Source organism: Micropterus salmoides, unplaced genomic scaffold (assembly GCF_014851395.1).
Source record: "Micropterus salmoides isolate LMB-PRFRI ecotype aquatic unplaced genomic scaffold, ASM1485139v1 Ms_hic_scaffold_13, whole genome shotgun sequence".
NCBI classification, from domain to species: Eukaryota; Metazoa; Chordata; class Actinopteri; order Centrarchiformes; family Centrarchidae; genus Micropterus; species Micropterus salmoides.
Genome location: NW_024040374.1, coordinates 13,943,968 through 13,966,537, shown reverse-complemented (window position 1 = coordinate 13,966,537; position 22,570 = coordinate 13,943,968). Strand labels below are relative to the sequence as shown.

Below are 22,570 nucleotides of genomic sequence, written 5' to 3'. Positions count from 1 at the left end.
TGTTTCTCTCTCTTTGTAGTCACACCAGTGACCTTGTCAAAGCCCAATCTTAGCAAGAGCTTATTGTATCGTTGTACCATCAACCCACTGACCACAGTCCTGATTGTATAGCCAAGAGTAGCAATTTCAGGATTTCAGAGCAATTGATTGAGTGGTCTTAAACCAGATGTTTGGTGTGTGTCCCCTTACTTCCTGAAGGGAACCTCCTCCTAAGAAAAGATTTGACAATCTAAACGTGTAGGTCATGTTGCAGCAGAGCTATGATAAAGTGTATTAGCATTTTGATAACGTGCTTTAGCCCAGAGCAGTCTCCACCTCTTCTCACTTTGGTTTTGCAGGGTGAGTTAACACACAGTGGAGTGTTCAGTAGTCAGATGGCTTTTTACAGTCAAATACATGGAAACATCTCATATTTTTACAATGGAAATAGTGGACTCCCCATACAGTTGACCATCCAAGCACTAGTAATAGTGTATTTACTCATGCGAACAAAACCTACTGCCATAGATTAAGTTGTATGATTACTGCAGCCACGATTGGGATCTAATGTCCTAAAGTAAAGTGCATACTGTAATGTGCCCCCCTTACAAAGATCTCTTTGTTTCAGCGGCTGGGGGGTCTGAGCACCTCTTAACCCCCCTCCTTCCTCTACCACTTCCCCCATACATCCCCCAAATGTCTATTAAGCACTGATTCCCAGTTCAAATTGGCCCCCTGTTATTAATCCCAATCACCCGGAACACATCGACCACAGCGCACCACGAAAACACATGTGCCCAGCACTCCCACCCCCCAGCTTGGCGCACTGATTCTAATTAATTAATTACATCCCAGGTGATTTTACTTTGAGATGGAGAGAAGAAAAATAGAAGAGGGGAAAAAACTGCCTCCCACGGGCACCACCAAATTGGCAACAAAAGCTCTGCAGCAAAAGAAAAAAAAAAGGCCCAGTTCATTACTTGAGGGAGAGTCGGCTTCTTGTAGCTGCTTCCTAACTACTGCTCTACTGTCCAAGACCAAAATACTCTGTTTCCTCCCCTTTTTTTCTCTAACTTGTCTGTCTGCCACCCACCAAAACCTTTGCCAGAAACACACACTGGAACTAACCCGCAACAAATTGATAGCATATTTAAGTATTCAGGATTATATTTTTTGAAGAGAATGGGTAGAGAAAAAGCGGTTTTGAGCAAATCATATTTCTGGCCAGGGCTTTACTGGATAGAAGAGGAACTATTTAACATAGCGCTGGCACTGTCTTAAATAAAACAGGACTATACATTTGATATATCTCATTTATTCAAAAGTCAAAGGATTTGCAAATTCTTTCATGTCCTTCCAGTTTGCTTTCCTTCCCGTTCAGGATGCTCCGCTCTCCCAACATAGAAAAACTTTCTTTCTGCCTCTCTGACGTTATCATAGCAATCTGCTGATGTGAAAATGTTTGACTTTGCACTTTTGTTTTGCACCATGTTTAAATAATGATATCTATCACTAATCTTAGACAGCATCTTCAAGTTCAATTTGAGCTGAATTTGACATTGCAGAAGTTTGCAAAGTGCTGTAAAATTCAATCAGTGAAAAATGTGACATCTATAATGACAGCTTTGCTGGTGTTAAATTGATTCTGATTTATCATTAACAATGTTTGAGTAACTTACAAGTCACTAATGTACCATGAGAGTACCATGCACATTAACACTTAAGAATAGACATTTGAGGGATGTGTTGTCATCAAGTCATCATGCTGACCTTGAATGTCAGAATTTGTGTTTTTAAAAAAGCTTGAAGTTTAATGCAAAATAAAGTATTAAAATGCATACAGCTAACATTATAAATGCACAAAATTAAGAAAAGAAATTAGGGTAACAGTAGGTAACAAAAGCTCTTGGCTAAGAATACTGTCCTGATACTAAAACAGTTTCAATGGTGACGGCAATGATTTTTGAGAATGGATATTAAGTCTTAGGTAGCATTTTATAGAACTAAACAAACTTTTCATCAGACATTAAATCATTATGTGCTGCACTTTTAAAGTAAATTTAAATATACATTTTTCCTTAGGGGGCAGGTAGGTAACCTTGGCGGAATATGTAAAAAGACATAAAACTTTTAAGATTTGTTCTGTCATAGGGACCTATGTTATGGATATCCTCAATTTCTCGCTTTCTCTTCCAGTAAGTTAACTGCTCAGAGCTTTCTCTTGTTTATTTGAACCTTAGTTTGTAATTTTTTCAAATTTAGAGATCACTTTTTTAGTAGCTTCAAGAACAAGGCAACTTGACATGTGGTGTAGACAATGCCATTTTTTTTGCAATTTTGGCCCAAAATACAAAGGAAAAGGATGGCTATATTCCATCAAAATTCTTGAAAAATTATGCTCTCTATTGAATAGATATTCTTATACAAGACTTTGTCTGAGTTTTCACTCAGAGGTATCCAGACCACAGCCTGTATACACAGGCTGTACATTCTACATTTCTCTCATATGAATTGGTGCTACCCACTTTTCTCACCTCTCTATGAATCTGCAAAGTGCTTAAGATGAACTGATAATCTTTTGGCAGGTTCTTATGCCCAGTCCTCCTTAGGCACTTCCTCACCTTCATTAGCACTCATGGGGACTCTGGCAGGCTTTTACTAAACAACCAAGTGCCAGGTTAGGATTGAGTGGACACTGACCAGGCAGGAGGAAATCTTCCTTTTGCTTGTGATAAATCATTAAATAATTTAACATCAACAGATTAGCAAACAATCTGGCTGGGGCCACTTGAGGAGCTTGCTCTTATACCCCCTCCCCATCTTTTACGCTGGATGGTGATGAAGCCGTTTAAGGTCTTAAAGTCAGTATGTGGTATCTGGCACACAAGTAAGAGCTTAGTCCATCCAGGCATGTTTAATGGTACGGAGACTCCATGCTGGTAATTGGCAGGAGTTGCCAGCTCTCTGTCTTGGCAAAGATGCTACATTTGAACCAATGACATAAGTGATACAACATCATATGGAAATAGACTCTTGTGGCTTACTGTTAATTACAGCACCATATTGATATATAGGTGAGAAGTTACCTTTCTGCATGACTCCAGGTCAGAGGTCAAGGCTAACTACTGAATGTCCTCCCTGAAGCTTAGGGATTCACTAATATGCTTAATGCCGCCTCAGTGGGTGTTTGTCATCATGACAGCTTCAACCTGGGCCTTTTGTTTAATGATGGTCTCCTAGTGCAAATCAACAGCAAGGTTTAACAACATTTATAAGCACACTGGCTATTTTGGCTTCTCGTGTCTTTTGTATATTGCAAAAGAATGAATTTAGCTTTTATAGACAAAACTTTATCTCTATAGAATGGAAAGCGCTTAATACCCAATAATAATTTTATCAATACATGTATATAGAAAAGTGAGTCTTTTCAACAGAGGGCGCCATTACCCAAAGCTTTCCTGACCCCAGGTTTGATCTGACAACAGGTGGAATTTCAGAGGTTGTACAGAGCAGAAACATATCATGACAGATGAGCTGCTGTACAACTGTGTCCATGCTGAAACAGGCCACAAATAACCAGTAGCTACTGTAAGTGTACACTGAAACTCAGACTGCGTTCAAGATGTCAAACCTGAATCCTGTGAGACACATGAGATGAGTATAAAGAGTCTCAGAGCTAGTTCTGGTTTGTATAGCACAGGAGTGAACTCACTCACAGTGCAGAGCAACAAGGTGACTGCTTTTTAGTCAGTATGAAACAGACAGCATGGAATTACAGCAGAGCATGTCATGTATTTTCTCCACCTACATTTTATGGAACTGCTCCAAGTTCAGGGTAAACCTTTGCCAAAGTCTTGTGCAATGTTCCTAGTAACCCTGTCGCGAGTATGATCTCCAATAGTGGAATGTGGAACGGAATGCTGCTCTATGAGGCCCAGATCCCGGACACATATTTATTTGCTCATTCATCACTACTAGAGGACCTCTGACCTACTACAGTGTGTTTTTGCTCTCCTTCACTCCCAGGTTCTCTTTCCCTTTCGCTGTCGATATACAGCGGTAGTCCTTAATTTGGTGTATAAGAGACAGTATAGATGGGGCAGAGGTGCTGGATTTCTTCCAGGCTCTCATACTACAGTTGCTACAAACTGAACTTAAGTTTGTGATAGAAGTATATGGGCACCAAGATTAACGGCTCACTGCGTGTACTGTTTAGAGAAGTGTGTTTGAGATGTGTTCTAGGTGGTGGGCATTCTACTTCAGTGAGTGTCTGGTGGGACACTGCGGTAAAGAGAGGAAACAGATGTTGCCAGTACCCAATGGGAACTCATATAAAAGACCAAGGTATATAGAAGCTTAGTGAAGGATAAATGTAAGAGTTTAATAATGAGATTTGAATCCTCTGGTGAGAAAAATACTATTTTGGGCATAGTGTGCTGTTTGCTTATTGGACACAGGAGGTAAATCCTGCACTGGAGGAGACATCAGGCACGGTAGTCCAAAGGTTAGAGAACTTGGCCTGTGACAAAAGGATTGCCGGTTCTTCTAATGTCAACAGAGAACATCTGGGTGAGAAACACAAATGACTCCTCACACTCTGAGAATATTGTTGATCAGAGTGCTGTTGGGCAAGTCACACATACCCCAACTGCTCTACTGAAAGTGCTTATTCGTAGCAGACTGGAGTCAAGCTGGGTCCTTCTTCCAACTGGATGTATCTAAATCAGCAAAACAGCACACACGGTTCAATTGGGAAAATAGAGTTTGAAATTAAACTTAATCCAGCACAATTTCTTTCAGCGCTAGCAGTCAACCAATCAAACATGTATAGCATTTTTTATACAGTGCAGTTGGTACAATTGGTGGAAATTGAATTGAAGATTTGTTTTTAAGACAAAAACACAGTAAAATAATTAGATACAAATGCACCCAAAATTAGAAGTGATGAAAGATAAATATTTTCCATGCTGCAGGATAAAATGTATAATAATAATAATAATAATGTGAAGTATCATGGGTAGTTAGTACTTTACGCAATGTGTTTTCTAAGCTGTAAAAATGTGTATCTTCAAATTACGTGTGCAATGACTTGCACCACAACACAATTTCTGCTTTACTTTGTTACCTTTCAAATGGCCTGTGAATAGTGGGGATAAAATAAGGTTATGTACTGTAGTCAATTGCACAGTGGAGCCATGAAGCATCAAGCGTTCTAAACATCTGCCAAGGGAGAGGTAGGGAGATTTGTGATCCAATCTGCTCTTAAGGGCTAAAATGCAAGCATCTGCCTTTGAATATTTAAAGCATCTTACATCTCAGCATACTAACTGCATAAAATGAATCTGTGGACCCTTCTGTTCTGTTGACGTCCCAGCAAAGATTTTCATGTTTAATAAAAGTTGGCAAAACAGCCTGCACCAATATTAAAACACCATGAAAAATACTGCCTAAAAATTTCTGTAGTTGTCTGTGACAGTAACTTACACTGGAGAGAAAATCAGTATTTCTATTTGTTGAATTTATTACCCCATCATTTAACAGTCTTTAGCATGGACAAACCATAAAAGAAGTGTTGTCCAGAGCTGCTGTTCTGCTTTGACTAAATCGGCAGCCCCTGTCTTTGAGTATCAACAGTAGACTGGTGGCTCCTGCTATCAGTGACAAAGAGGTTTCCTCCTGGACATAAATTAATAGCAGCAATCAGCTTGACACCAGCTCCTGAGGTCAAGTCTATGTTGTCAACATACTTGGGCATTCAGGAGATAAATGATGTCAAAGAAGCCCCACAATTGTCTTCTAGCCTGCAGACACTGTCAAACTTTGTAAAGGCTCTTCTGGAACTGGCAGAATGTAGCGAAGCCTTTAAGCTTGTGTTTGATGTTTAAAGAAAAAAATGTGTATCAGTTGTACCACAGTCTGTTTGTAAAATGAAATAAAATCTGTAGGAGTGATACATTTTATGCTCACATTTGATCTTGTTAAGGGAAAAAAAGGCAAGAAGGATGGTATTTTAATTCTGAGAAATGAAGCAGTGGGTGCAGTGGTTAAGGACACCTTGATCTTGCCCTTGTTTCAAACATGCAACTAAAGAGACTTAAAATTAAATTTATGTTCTTTTGATCACACAAGCTTTCTTGTGAGATACTTGTGCCAGCAATTCAAACTTGTGTACTCAGTGGTTGTCAGTGTTGGACAGAAGTCTTAAGCTGATGATGCATGGGGCAAATTTTTGAGCAATGTTGCTGGGCAATCTTGCTAGTGGCAAGTCTGACTACGTTTTGAATGCATAGCGGCGGTGCGGGGCGGGTTGCGGAGTGGTGGGGGAAGGGGATTACGGTAGTAATCTTTACTCACCATTGACGGCAACGTTGCCCTGCACGATTGCTCTAAAAGTTGCACTGTGTATCATCAGCTTTAGTCTTTCAAAGGATTTCCTTTGAATATTCTGTTGGTGGTTTTTAACAGACATTGAGGAAATCTAGTGATTTATCCAATGACAAATATTATCAGTTGCTACGATAATATTACACAAGCAAATGTGGAATATATGAAACATTTTTCCTTTGTGTGTCTAAAAATACACCTCCTGATGGCCATATTTGTCACGCTGAGATTCAGATTTAGTGTATTGTCATTGCACAGTTGAAGTACTAATAAAACAGTTTCGGGCCATTATTACAAAGGCTTGTTGAGTAGTATTGCCAAGTCTCACAGAACTTCATTTTAACATCTAGTTCACATCATTAAATTTCCAAACATAAAAGAAACATTTCGTGCTGAATCACAGGAAATTAAATTATGCATAAAACATCTATAATTTCCCATCTGATGTAATGGTAAAGTCATACAACTTTCCATGAATATTTAACTCATAAGAATGTACTGTCTGTTACACTCTCATACAATGTGGGGGAAAAAGTTTTATCAAACTTTTAAAAAAAACTGCAAACTGCTTAAGAGTAAATCTTAGAGAAACATTGAGAACACTGAAGGTTAAGAAGTTAAAGGAACCCTATTGCAGGGAATTAGATTTTTACCTAGTTATATTGACAACTTCTCAGATTTGATTTATTATGATTATATTATTTATTTGACCAGTTAAATCTAAAGCACATTTTCTGAAAAACATTTTTTAAACTCCGGACTTGATTAGCCTACCTCGCTAAACTACTTTTTTAATCCTTCCAATCAGACTCATATATATCTTTCCCTGTGTTGTTACGTGGAAAGGATTGAGAACAGGATGTATGCATGATTAATTAAAGTGACATGAAAAACACACAGCCTACAAAGAGAGCCCCTCTCCCAAGGACCTCCACTTGAGAGCAGTTTTGGAGCAATTACCGCGCACCCCCTTAGATGGGCCAAATGTAATGATTTTTCAGTGAAAGCCCAGCTGACATGCTGTGTAATATAACAAACTGAAATTAAAATAGATCCTTCCAATGTAAATAGAAGCCAAGGGAGGCTTACGTAATGTGTGGTTTTTCTGTACTGTGGGAGCTACAGTAAACCCCTCTTTTAATAGCAATGCTCTTAATGAAATTGCATGTATGTGTGTCTGCTTTAAAGGATTGAAAATATAGAGAAACTGGGCGAAGATCTTGAAAAAGATAAGTGTAACTTAATGGCTGGAATCATTAATCCAAAATATGTAATGCTGATCTGAAGGATCATTTTATTGTTTTATTGCTTGCTTTAGTATAATGTTACTATCAAATTTAATAATATTATATATTATAGTTGTAATCTGTGTTTAGACATCCTCCACAGTAAAATGATGTGTTTTTCTATGGATTACCAAACCCTCAAGTGCTAAAAGATTCTTAACACATCTGTTTAACATTTCTGGCTAAGATTTATTATGCTCTACATTTTCTTCTTCCTCATTTTCTCTTTCTTTCAGAATCTGCTTTCACAGAATGTTTCAGGTTTGGGCATATCAGCAACAGCAAACATTTGGCTTGTAAAACATAAAACATATCGCCTGCATTTTCAAACGATGAGGAAAGGATTGGTAGTGTCTTATTCTCAACGGATTGGAGGGAAAAAACATAAAAAATGCCTCCAGATTCTCGCACATTTGATGGTTATTTAAAAGCGGGAATGGCAGCCTGATAGGGATGGCCTCACAGCCTTAAAGTAGGTTGGAGAACAGGTGCCTGCTGGTAATGTGGAGCTAGTCCCTGCATCCCAAGGTCCCAGGGAATCGCTCTTTAAAAGGAAAGGGCCATTGGCAGAGCACAGGATGTGCTCAATCGTTGAATCTGACCTGGTAAAAATGGGAGCTACATTGCTGTCACTCTAGGGTCCCTCCCCAGGGATGGAGTGTAATTATAAGAGTGAGGACCCTGGGGCCCCATCCCTCTAAGATCCACCCACTAATCACAAATCACACAACCCAAGCACAGGAGGTGGCTTCCCTCAGAAACTGAACCAAAAACCTTTTAAAGGATAAAGGTCAGACTCAAAGGTAACTTGGGAGTTGTGTTTGTGTGTATGATGTGACTGTTGGTGTGTGTACATATTTGTGTGTGTGTGTGCGTCTATTTAGGAGGGAGGAAGGGTAAGAGAGAGCTCTGATATAGTAATAGTAGTGTAGTATGTCTTGTGAATACATTTTTAGATTTTTCAACTTAAACGACTTTCTGGTTGCCTCATTCTGGATTGTTTTATTGTTATAAAATAAATATCTACCTTTAATAGCATATGTAAGTATAAGCTATCAGTGTTTCTTAAGCAACCTCAATACATTTAGGGAACTCTCTGCAGGACATTCATTAAACTAATTTTAAATAACAACCGCTAATGTTACGTTGATTACTGATTACGTTGTGAAATGGGTCAGGATTTTTCAAACTGGTTTGAACTGAAAGCAACAAACTTATTGTATTGTATTGCATTCTGTAATAACTCCCCTAATAAACATTTTTTTTACTATCTCCATTGGTAATTGACCCAAAAGTGGGCATGTCTACAATAAAACTGACTTTGAAACACAGTTATGACTTAATTTGCCATGACTTTATTAGGGAGATATTTCAATTAACTAATGATGAACAGTGTGGCAGGAAAGGCGTAATTTGTTCAGACAGGTTGAGTGTTCATATCTGGATGGATCACCTCAGAAATGGGGGAAAATGTGCACAAATCAAAAATGCGCATAAATCAACGCATTGTCTTCTGTGCAATGCCACTTTGACACAGTTTTCTTGATGTCAGCACTTTGTAATAGTTGTCTATTTTTTTCCATCAAAGCCGCAAATACCAGTCCTACCCATCATTATCTGTTATTTTGCTCCTTTGCCTAATCTCATGCCACAGCACCATTCAGTCTTCCCTATTTTCTGTCTTTGTCATCCCTCCTATCTATCGCCATCCTCCCAAAGTCTTCCGAACCCCCTTCCCCTCAAACCAGAAGGACTTTCAAGGTCTACTCAGATAACGTCACTGCGGCTGTGCATCTGTTTCCAATCCCATGCAATTAACCAGGCCAGCTTGGGAATGTTCCTTTCTTTTTCATCCTCCTCCATTTTTCTCCCTCTCTGCTCCTTTCTGTCTTGCTTTTTCCTCGGTCCACAGTTAACTGGAAGATTGTCATTCTTTTTTGTCACTCAAATCAAAACAATGTAGAATCTCATGATATGTTTGCTTCCTTGCATGGGTGGGCCACCATAAAAACCTGTCCACAGCAGGACATCAGTTAGGTCACTATGGTCCTGCCTGCAAGATGAAAATGCTGCTAGAAAAGGCACAACGTCAAAGTGAAAATGAAATTGCAACAACAACTTGCTAAACCGAAGTAGCTCATGGCAGAACTGTAGATATTTCTTGGGAGATGTGTACAGCTATTTCTGCAGTCTGGTCTGTGGCTCTGTAAAAGTTGTCTTGTGTTTTTCTTGGTTACCGTACAATTTTTACAAACTTTTATTCCTTGCTGAAATGAGTGCTTTCCCCGTCTCCTTGCTCCAGTAGTCTATAAATCCCGGTCCTGTGTAGAGTGCTTCAACCTCGGATGCCAATAGCTAGAGAAGGCTGGGAAAGAGGCGGAAGTTTCTTATGTTAGGTTTTTTTTACTAAGCCAGGGTACAAGCCCCAGCAAAGTCCTTAGCTGCTTTCTCAAGAAGGTCAACAGGTACAACTGAGGAAAACCACTGGCCGCCAGAGGCTTAAACCAACAAAAGCACTGACAACGACCAGTGACAGCTTTATAAGTCTGTGGCCTTTACAGAGCATATTCTAAAGCCAAACTGCACTTAGTTTTCTCGTTGTCTGGTAAACATTTTTCAGCTGCACTTGGACGACTTTTAATTTGAGTAAAAAAAGTTTTATATTTTCTTCATGGTCAAAATGTTTTATATTTCTACTTCTGTGTATCCCAAGGCCTTATTTCTGTCTGTATAACAGGGCCCAGACACATAACATAATCTCAGCATGTATAGACACAATGGCAGCAAAGAGTAAAAGCGCTGTACTTCACCACTCAGGATGGTCTCCTGACATTTTTCACAAATGGTTACCTGGTGGGGTGTAAAGACACCTGCAAGCAGAATGTAGCCACATAAAACTGCTGCAATGAATGCACTTATGCATGTCCTTCAAAACTTTGCTACATAGGAACAAAACAATTCCTACGTGGCCACTTTAGTAGGTACACCTGTTTAATTGCTTGTTAAAGGGGGCCTAGTATGCTTTTTCATATTATAAGGTTGTCATTATACAGCACAAGGCTGCATAACGAAATGAAATTTGTAGTTCCTTCGTGCTACACACACAACATATAATTAAGTGAAGGACTATGTTAAAATATGGTAACATATAAAACAATATAAACATTATATTTGTATACATACATACATACACGTTACACCCCGAACATTCCACAGTGCATTTTTTGAATTTGCATCTTGGATGAATGTAAACAGCAGCAACCAGATGATAATATGAAAATTTCATCTTCACAATAAACAGTCTGACTGACAGTCCACTTCGCCTCATCCGAGAGTCCACTTCCCCTTATCCGACCGGAGTCTTGCGCTGACAGCTTGGAACATGGACCGCCTGCCGAGTGCTTGATCTGGGTTGTTGATGGGGCAGGTCTGTGTAACGATATGGGCACAACAGTCTCTGAATTCCATTACTTGGTCGACATGAGTGCCATTTTCTCCAGACCGGATCTTTAGAAGAATTAAGAATTAAGTCCAAGCTGGGCCAGCAATAGCTCCTCTAAAGGCTCTATTTCCTCTCCTCTGAGCTATCACCACACCGCCATGGCGCCTGGTTCGGTTGTTTGGGCCAGGTGGATTGTGGTCTGCTGCTCTTTAATCCAAAAACCCCATCTTCATCTTCCAATGAATGTATTTATGTCAGAGGTAACACGTAGCAATAAAGCCGAAAAAAGAAAAAAACAGAAGTTTGAAGGAGCATTTCTATAATGTTACAATGTCAGATGTTCATGTTAAACATGGCCAAAGCTTCATATAATGAGGTCAAAGTATTTAAAAGAAATCCCTCTGAGCCAAAACCTCAGATATCCCCCTGTTCTAAACGCTCTGTTTTAAACTGTTTTTCTACTAACGGCTCGGTATGATGTCATTCACAAATGAACATGCAGCCCTATCCCTGTGGCGACCTGATAAACACAGACAATGGCCACATCAGAAGACAGTGGGCTTTGGGGGGGGGGGCTTAAATACAATAAAGGGCTGGAAATGCAGTATAATAGGTCTCCTTTAACACAAATAGCTAATCAGCCAATCACATGGCAGCAGCCCAGTGCATTTAGGCATGTAGACGTGGTCAAGACAACTTGCTGAAGTTCAAACCAAGCATCAGAATGGGCAAGAAAGGGGATTTAAGTGACTTTGAGCGTAGCATGGTTGTTGGTGCCATAGGGGCTGCTCTGAGTATTTCAGAAACTGCTGATCTACTGGGATTTTAACGCAGAACCATCTCAAAGGTTTACAGAAATGGTCCGGAAAAGAGAAAATATCCAGTGAGCTGCAGTTGTGTGGACAAACACGCCTTGTTGATGTCAGAGGAGAATGGGCAGACTGGTTCGAGATGACAGAAAGGCAACAGTAACTCAAATAACCACTCGTTAGAACCAAGGTATGCAGAATACCATCTCTGAACGCATAACATGTCAAACCTTGAAGCAGATGGGCTACGGCAGCAGAAGACCACACCTGTCGACTAAGAACAGGAAACTGAGGCTACAATTCAGTCTCTGAGAAATATTTCCAGCATCTTGTTCAAAGTAAAGGCAAAAGGGGTCCAATCCGGTACTAGCAAGGTGTACCTAATAAAATGGCCGGCGAGTGTATATCAGTGGAAAAAAGTTAGTAGACAAAATTAGTGGACTGTATTGCTCCTCCATACAGTTGAAAACATGGATCCATTTGGATCTGGGCTTAAGACAGTCTCACAAACGCTGATGTTGCCAGTTGCTGATGTTGCCTGATAGTTGCCAGTGTTCATACTATGTCATATTGTATATACTGTATACCAATACACCTACCTCAGGTCATAAGGTCATAGGTCTTATTCATTTTTTCCAGCATGTTCCATCACACTGTGTACATGTGTACATGTATGTGTACCTGTATATCATATCCACCTTCACATACATAATGAGAATAGTTTACTCTTGCATCCTTTGCACTCTGATCACTGCACTATTTGTCAATATGTCTATATTGTTTTGTTCATAGTGTGTATGTTAGTGTTGTCTATACTGTAGTTTGTGTCTGATTTTATTATTATTTTATTATTGTGTTATGGTATTTTTGTACAAGTAAGCACATCGTGAGCAATGTAGAATCCGAGTCGAATTCCTCGTATGTGTACACATACCTGGCAATAAAGCGGATTCTGATTCTGATACAAAACACCTGCGCCAATATCATGTACTAAGGTTGACCTCCACCAGATGACTTGTATCTGCCTCTGGATATCATAAGCCAGATTTATGCCAGATTTGGATGGTCAGAAATTGATCAGATGTCTGTGATGACAGATCCCTGTCACTTAGTTCAGCAAAACAAGAAAATGATTTGTGTGCTGTGTCATTTTGCCCTAGCTGCTTGCTCATTTATGGAGACGACAGCAGCAGCAGCAGCAGCAGCGTATGCTTTTACCAAACCCAACCTTTGTCCCTGAGGCGATGAAATATTATTCCTGGTAGGTTACTTCTCTTCCGGAAATTGTTGCTTTTGGTCCTATCCTCTAGGCCAGAGGTCACTAATAGGCGGACCGCGGTCCGGATTCGGACCCAGCCGATTTACTATTGAGAATTACTACCTCGTGACGGAGCCTTTCTATTTTACCCCACGCAGCTTTTTTTTAGCATTTACTGTACTGGTTTAGTGTCCCAGGAAACTAACAGACCAATTGCATGTGCTCCAATTGTCTCATGTGACGCTGCTCAGCAAATCAAATCTGTGCATTCCAATGGTTGCGAGTTGAGTCCGCGAGATTCACAAGAGACGTTTTGGAAGCACACACGAATTGAGGAGACGAAAGGGAAAAGAGATTTCACAAGGCTTTTAATCAAGAATGCACAGATTTTTACATGTAGCCTACATTCCTCCCACGGACAGTTCAACACCAGAATATCTCATAGATCTCCAATCCTAGCTGGCAGGACAACCTAGAGCTCATGTTTCTCAGTGAACAAGAGAAAGTAGGAAAGACGTTTATAAGAGGGAATGAAAGAGAAGAGGAGGCATGACAGCTGTTCATGTGTTGAGTATTTATTATAAAATTGGTTAAGACTACACTTCATCACTTCAAGCTAAATTTTTTATTTCATATTTTCTAAAAATTAGGCACTTTATTTTGGTTTGCTTAAATTTAGAATTTATTATTAGAGTAGTTATTATTTATTATTTCACATCAAACTGGAGGGATACTATTCTTGAAATATTATTTGATTTGACAGTCCGTTGTTGACTAAAAACACATGTTGATACAACTATTCGTTATGGTAATGAATGATAACGCAAGTTAGTCGTTTTGATGTTCCGGACCTTTGCTTCTGGAAATTTTCTCTAGCTGGACCTCTTTCAATTCTAATTGAATACCCCTGCTCTAGGCTGATTGAGGTCAGTCTGTTTGGCATCAATAGCCACTTTTCGACCAACGGTACCAGGGACTTTCAAGTCCCCAGATCTCTTTTCAAGGAACTAAAAGGTTCGTTCAGCCCACTGTTGTGTGCGTTTCCACTGTGGTCTAAAGACCTGCGAAGATTAGGCAGATTAACCAGCTGACGTAGGCTGTAGCCATACAAAGCGATGCACAGGCATCATTATTTGTAACCACTATCCATGAGCAACATTTATAAATGAACATCAGATTTGACTGGAATATAATGAAAAACTATAGGCTTGCTTGACCATTAAAGCAGCTTTTTTGTGGGGAGTATAATGAAGAGACACACGATAAAGTTTGTTACACATTTAATAGTAGCCAAACAAACTGGACAAAGCCATAAAGTTCTTAAAATAACTCCAGCACAGAGAAAGCAACACAAAAATAAAATCGCGACAGTTTGGAAGGTTATTAAAACATTTACAGTGACAAGAGCTGCAGGACTCACATCTGTGTCGCCTGAGTGTTGGAGGAACGGGATGTTTAACAAGCTTTATTACCTGCTGTAATCAGCTGTTCTGCTTGTTTTGGAGAGGAGGAGTACAACTTCGGCTCTGTGTACAAACCTCCTGACTGATGAAAACTTAAAACAACAACTTAGGACCCAGTATTTAGCATAAACACACTGCTGCACACTGGCTGCTATTTCCAATATATTTAATGCCAACATACGATCTCAGGCAGACATTGGTGAGACTTGTGTGGCTCTCTGACTGTTGATTTTGATTTATTGCTTTGCAACAATAGTGGAAAAGAGAGGAACAGTCGTAGAAAACAGCCGACATTCTCCAGTTAAAAGCCAGTAGCCTCTACTCACCCATTCAGAATTTCACTGAAAGGCAAGCTTGCTTAGTTGTTAAAACGGGGTGGTGACGTATGACTATAGAAATTCCGTAACTCATATGTCATTCTCCAAGGTTGCGCTGTCATGCCGTCACGCCTCGTTAAGTCAGAATGTCAAACCGATAAACATCGTTTTGAGCTAGCTAACCAATTTATCATGTAATTTACCTACAGTAGGTGTCTCTCTCTGTGTCTGTGTGTCTGATGGTTGGTTTGTCTTTCTAGTTTAGTTAGCCAAATTAACTAAGTTGTTAGCCAGGTGTAGTTAGCTAGCATGGTTATTGCAGAAAGTTAGCTAACAGAGGGTCTTCCTTTTATTTTTTAGTTTCCTCCTCTTGGTTTAGTGTGCTGTTCACTTTCATTATGGCATCTGTGCGTGCGGTGTTGGGAGGACAGATGACAGAAAACTCATCGCACTTTCACGAACTAACATTAGTTGACGAATAAAAAATGTTGATTAATTAACATGAGGTATTGTCTGTGTGTGAGTATTACATCCTAGTAATTAATTCATTTCAATTTGTGAGGCAGGTTTGAATCCAGCCATGGGCTTCTCTGTGTGGAGTTTGCATGTTCTTCCTGTCTTCATGTGTGTTTCGGTGTATAATGTTATATTTGTAAATGAGTTTTGTAGATGGGTAAGATAAGAGGCAAAGAAGTGACAAGAGCAGCTGCACAATCATAGGTCATAGCTACTCTGATGATGAAAACTTATATACTGTATCAAACGTTTGGTAAATTTTCAATAATGAGCATTGGCACCACAAGTGCGTGACTTCTCTGCTTTTTTTTTGTCAACTACCAGCTCATTAATCTGGAGGTCCTGAGCGTAAGAAGACACATCATACATACATATTATTTAACACATCTCAGACTGAACATCAGCAGAGACAGAACATTTTAAGCTTCGTAAAGGTCGATCTTATGGCCGGGCTGATGGTTGTTACGTTTAGTTTGGCTTTTGTTATAATTACATTTTCTTATTTACAGAAAGGAAGGACCTGAATCTGTGGAGGCCAGCCATTATTAAACTTCTGTACTCAACTGCAGCTTCTTCCACTCTAACTGAGATGTGATGGTGAACCACGTTCAGAACATCCATGAACACAACACGCTGGAACCAGTTAGGACATACCTTATATATACCTTGATTAGTGGTCAAGTCTTCTGTGGTGCTGGTTTGTGCCTGGTTTAATTTGATTTCAGTGCCTCCAGAAATAAAATATTGTGGAGGTAAATTTCCCAGATTGTGCAAAGAATTAGAATAATTTTATAAATGGAAATGCATCACACCAACATTTGTACTGAAGTAAATCACAGCTAATTCTGTAGAGTAAAGATTCTGTTTTGAAACAGCCATTTTGGAGATTAAGAGTAAAAACACATGAACAAGACATTTTACAAATTACAAAACACAGTACTAGCCTCTCCGGGTGCTCTGGCTTCCTCCCACCATCCAAAGACATGCAGGCTAGGTTAATTGGTGTCTCTAAAATTGTCCTTAGGTGAGAATGTGAGTGGTTGTCTGTCTATGTGTGAGCCTGCAATGGACTGGCGACCTGTCCAGGGTGTACCCCGCCTTTCGCCCAATGTAAGCTGGGATTGGCTCCAGCCCTCCGCAACCCTGTATGCAGGATAAGCGGCTGACGATGGATATTCTTGCGCAAACAAAAGCTAATGCCACTTTTTAGTTACAAGGTGGCAGCGTTGGCTCACAATTCAGGAAGAATTGTCTTTTCTTCTGGGTTTTTTTACACATATACAACTTGTGAACTGCATGATCTGCCTTTTCCACAGGTTTCTCTCGGTAGTTCTGCATTTCAACCACGATGGAAACTGAGAGGTTGCTGTGATGGTGTGTTATATTTTATAAACATGTTTTTCCTTTCCACAGCATATGCATCAACCCTCATGGAGTCAACTGCACCTGCCCCGCTTAGCAGATCGGCCAAAAGATCCTCATGGATGGATGAGGCAGTCAGCCTTTGTCGGTTAATGGTTTAACACAGGACATAAATGTGAAACCAGCACAGAAGGTTTGGTTCGCGGTTTTCAGGTTAAGATCTTTATTAATGAAGGCAAAGCCAGATCAGTCCAACAATTAATATTATCCTTGGCCAAAGATATACTCAATCACATTTGTCTATTTGTAAGATATTTATCTGTGTGTATTTTCATGTGGAGCCAGTAAATGTTATGTAAAATAGTTTTTATTAATAAAATCTTGAGAATTGTACAGGTTTGATTTGCTCTTGAGTCTTCTAGTTTAAAATGTTGTTTTATTTTGATCATACCCATTTGGTACATCCACACATTTTAAAAATGTTCCAATCTTGTGTTTGTGTTTTTGTTAATTGCAATTTATAAATATTAGAATACATTAATAGTTTTATATAAAAACATGTTTAATCATTAATGCACTATGCATCTGTTCAATATGATTGCAACTGCATAAAATGTGATAAATTTTATTGTCAACCTAATGAGGCTGTATAAAATGTGTAAATACCCCATTCTTGAGGACACACCTAAAGGTAAGAACTTCATAATGTGCCTACCTTCGGCCCAGCAACCTGCCTGTAAACTGTATGGTATGCTTGGTAATATAGGGACGCAATATCTACAGCTATAGCTGATGAAAATATCATTATGTAATGTCAGTGTGTACATACAATGTTGTGTTTCTTATAGCCTACATAAACAGAAATAACTCAGATTCCGTTTTAATCTCTCCAGTTTACTATTTATCCTCTTAGTAAAGTTCGTAACAACTCAACTTTACATGCAGAAGAAGTATACGGTTGTATTGTAACTGTAGACAAAATAGCACAGTTCAACAGAGTAATAGACCACCATAAAACGTAGTGGGAGTTATCGTGTGCAGTGCGTGACAGGGCCATCGACTGTGTGATTGATAACAGCTGACACACGCACATTAGTTTCTATCATGGGTAAGTAAAAGATACTCCTGCCAGACAGTAAAGTGTACTAAACTTTACAGTGTAGTGATGTTAACACAGCATATCAGTAGTGAACACTCCAGCCAGTCAATTTTCGGTTGTCTTAGTAATTGATTACGTATGACTATTAACCACACCCCCATTCTCTGTTTGAGAAAGAACGTTAACCAAAAACGGTAGGTAAAACTGGCTGGTGGGGATGCTTTAAGATACTGACTTTGTGGATATCTTGTCCAGGTACAGCTGGTTCTACAGATGTAAGAGGGCAGGCCCGTACAACTTGTTTAAGCCACCTCCTCTACTCGGAGTACTAGGGCAATGGATAACCTTTGATATAGACCAGATATATAGTACAGGAATTATGTACTTTTCTATCTAATCCAAACTAGCCCATTATGATAACATCAGGCACTTTTAATGCTTATTCTTCAACTGAAATTCAGTGGTGTTTGTTTAGTTTGGATAACCGTAACCTAAAAAATGCAGGGGTTGACTTTGATAGCTTGCCAAGGACCTGCACTCTTCCTCTCGGCTCAAGTGGCTGGTAATTCAGTATGGAGTTTGTGTATTTGTCTAACACCGGTAGCTCTGGGCTTTAAGCATAAATTATGCATAACCAATGTATTTTATTTAAAATTAATTAGCCCAAGTCATAGACGTGGATTGTTTGCCAATGGAAACAGTAGAATAAAGGGGGCAAGGGGGGAAATAAAGAAAATTAAGCAGTATGATGGCAGCTGTGACTCCACGGTTCCCCCACTGCTCTCCAGGAGGAGATTAATAGTTAATGGAAGGCCTTTAGGCTGTGGAAATACCCCTAGTGGCCCTTATCCCTGCTCTGGGAAAAGCAGGGATTATTGTCAAGGTATCAGAGCCTGTCGCAAAGCAAGCCCTCCCCGTCCATTTCCCAACCCTCTGAATCTTACTTCCATTACCTAAATAAGAAAAACACTTATGTTTGGCACACATACTTAAAATCTGGTGTATGTTTTACACTTTGTTTATGGCACTAATTCGCATGTTCCTTCACACCACTGGGGGCCCTTTTTCTTCACTCCCTTCTTGCCATAGGCTTATATGATCTTAAAATAGGAAGAGAGTGAGGTCAATTTTTCAAACGTGGCATAGCATATTATCTCTGGCAAGGCGAGTCAAATCAGCCTAGCAATTAACTTAGGCTCAGTGCCGCAACGCAAATCATCAGGCTCGTTCAGGGTCGGGCGGATTCCTCTCTCTAGGCAATTAGCCTCCTTCATTAATTAAAAATTCTAATCAGGACGTTGGATCGATAGTGTAAATCACATGTGCTGTAGCTCACCCAGGGAAGTTGTATCTTACTTTCAAGGCCTGCATCGACAAAGTAATCAGCCAAACTCATGTGAAGGATTAATGGAACAAGAGTGGAGACGATTGACATCCTTATATGCTGAATGCATGCACCAGAAATAAATTGTGTGTGTTATGGGCTGACATTGAAAATATACTATGTATTATACATATATAAGCACATATGCAGTGTTATAAATATACATACTGTACCAAACAAATTGAGTTCTATCAAAATATTGTGCACATATTGATAATTTTTTATTTGGAGAAAGACATCAGTGCAGCATTTTTACATCGGACATGAAGGGAGGCAAAATTACATATATTATGGTGTAGGGTGTTTCATTTTGTAACTGTTGGAAAAGTTGTCAAGGGCTGAAAATAATCCAGTGATTTTTTTTCTGCAAGTAGATCATCAATAATAGGGGCACTTAGTGTTTGCTAGTGTTGGTCAGTCCCGACTCTTACCTCATATGGGTGAGCCACTCATAATGGCTCTGGGGACCAATTATTGTCTGGCTGTATACATACTAGGTTGACACACACCCACACACGAATGTACACACAGACAACCATGCACACATATGCACTGCAAGTGTGTGATTTTGAGGATGCGAGAGACAGAGCATTGCTTGTCTGCGGTGCTTAGTTTTGTTTGTGGTCTTGCAGTCGTGGTTTGACTGAGAAAATATCCCCAGTAAATGTTACTGTTGTTCTTTGGTCAATTTGGGAGGAAAGTGAAGTAATTTTGGATCCCACAAGAAATCAACATTTCCCTCTCATTAGCAAGAATACGAGTAGGAGTAGACGGTGCTGCAAGAGTTGCCTTTCGTGGCTGATTTATTTCAACAGGAGGTGAATTACAACCGTGGTGTAGTCTTTCCTCAAATAATGTTGGCATATATCAATATCTAGTTACTGTTACTTGGCTCATGCTTAGCTTTGAGGCCATGTGGCTTGCAGGAAAATTGTTGCTGTGTACAAGTTTAGCCACAGGAAATGATCCGAGACAGAATGCAGGTGTCCCACCAATTTGAAGGACACTGTAACACCAGTGACATTAGCATCACATGGTCTGTCATTGATTGATAGAGAAGGAAACTTCCTGCAGAAAGGTCATCAGCTTTGCTCTCCACACGTCTGGTTAATTCTCTTCCTGGTATCTCCTCACCATCAGTGGGCAGAGCTTGTTACTTGGTTTAGTGTCTGGAGCGCCAAAGCAGAAACTAACAGTCTGTGAGCTCTGCTGTTGTTTAAAGTACAGTATGTGTTACAGACCCCCAGCTTAATGTTCAGCAGGCTGTGCTAGTATGCTGTTTGTGTTTAGAGATGTTAGGAGCAATGGTCCTCTAGTTATTATATCCCCATGATGCTTGAATTTATTTACAATTATATATGAAAATTAATATAAATGCACTGTATTTGTATAGCGCCTTTCTAGTCTTTGCAACCACTCAAAGCGCTTTTACACTGCATCGCATTCACCATTCACACACTGAGCCTAAGTGCTCAAACAAAAACCAAGATTCATACAAAGGTGGAACAGCCACCAGATCAGGGTTCAGTATCTTGCCCAAAGACACTTAGACATGCAGCCTGGAGAAGCTAGGGATTGAACCGCCAATCTCCCAATTAACAGACAACCCATTCTACCTCCTGAGCCACAGCCACCCTATATAAATATATTATTTTTGTTTTCATTTGCTTTCAAGCTGATGCTAAATTAAGTCTTGTGTCTATTAATGTGTCTATAGAACATAGAAAAGATATACCTACATCATACCTGAATTTATGATGTAAATTAGCGACAACAGGCATCAACGATAAACCAGTGCTTGCAAAAGGTTCCTTGGTACGGATCGAATATGCACAAACAGGCATTGGGGAAATACATACACTATCTCGGCTGCAGTCTGATTGGAAGCGGTGTGATGCGAATTTGCGACAATCGGGGATATAAAAATAGAAACAAATATAATAGTTGCTAGAGCAATTACATAACAAACACACACAATAAAATATATTAAACAAAGACAGAGACAAACAGAATGAAGATGGTTCATGACCAGTAGCTTAGTTATATGAGTCTTGAGGCCGTAGCATTAAATAAAGATATAAATACAACATAAATTAAGTCTTAAATACAATCTTTTAACAGAAATGATTATGTGACAATAGTATAAATTGGACATGCTGGACCTGGGTTTTGCATGACATTTTGGTAAATGTAGTATTGGTTATACAACTCATTAAATGGCTAAGCCTAAAAAAGGCATATAGCATTAAATTAATACTTTCTTCATAACGAAACCTTGAGTTATGATTTAGTAATTGAACCTGTGTGGCCAAAGTTGGAGGAAGTGTTTTTTGTATTATTTTATGTATGAGTTCTTTCACAACCACTGCGCTTCCTTTTCACTGTATTGTTTTAGTATAAAATTGGCTATTTTCTATATATATGTCAGAAGATCAATCTTCTGGCATATTTTCTCACATGCAAGAATTACTCATTCTATAGGCCTACTAATTTACTGTGAAAGCTGTTGTTGTACAAAATACTACAGGGTTTGTTGAAGTCAGGCCCATGGAAAATAACTGATCTGGGGTTTCTTAAATTGAAGAAGATGTGGCCATGGAACACCCAAAGCTCTTCTCTACTGTTGCTCAGGAAATGAGGACAGATTGTCTGAATTTGTGTTTCATGTCCCTTTATTTTTTCCAGTGAGATCTTGTCTCAATATATCAACTGTACATATGGAGATTAATTGCGCTAGCCCACAGCTCTTGTAAATCCTTTTTGTTTCCCAAAAATATGCATTCCCCCCATTAGTTGAATTGGACGGGCAAATCTGGGAGTTATTTTATTGTAATATGTTTTTTTCTTCCACTTAATCAGACCCTTTGGAGTGGTGTTTTCCATCATATTTCTGGCTATTTACTAGCACTTTATTGTGTGTTTCCACTTGTCTAATGCAAAGTTGCCTTTTGGCCTTGGCCTTGTACAGCAGCCAAGCATATCCACATTCTTATTCCCACTTAAGACTTTTGGTCTTATTGATTTTTTTCTCAGACATGATTGAATGCCACCCGAACAGCCATTAATAAATCATGTGTCTTTCAGTATCAGCAGGAGGAAGTTTCACTAGAATCAAACCTGTGTCCAACTAGTTGATTTTCTTTTAAATTTATGGCATTGCTGATAGCTTGTCAGCTATTGCTGTGGTGCTGTATATCACATTACCAAACATATTGACAATAAACAGAGCTGGGGGGATAGAAGGCAACAGTTGTGAGAGAGTTAGTGGGGT

At 39.4% G+C, this 22,570-nt stretch overlaps 1 long non-coding RNA gene across 1 annotated transcript in view; it reads left to right on the top strand.

Moving 5' to 3' along the window:
* LOC119900579 overlaps window positions 1-17,182 on the top strand; it is a 114,127-nt gene extending 96,945 nt beyond the window's left edge. Inside the window, exon 4 of the long non-coding RNA XR_005444079.1 lies at window positions 16,868-17,182. This is a non-coding gene — a long non-coding RNA (uncharacterized LOC119900579). The remainder of the gene's footprint in view (window positions 1-16,867) is intronic.
* The last annotated feature ends 5,388 nt before the right edge of the window (window positions 17,183-22,570 follow it).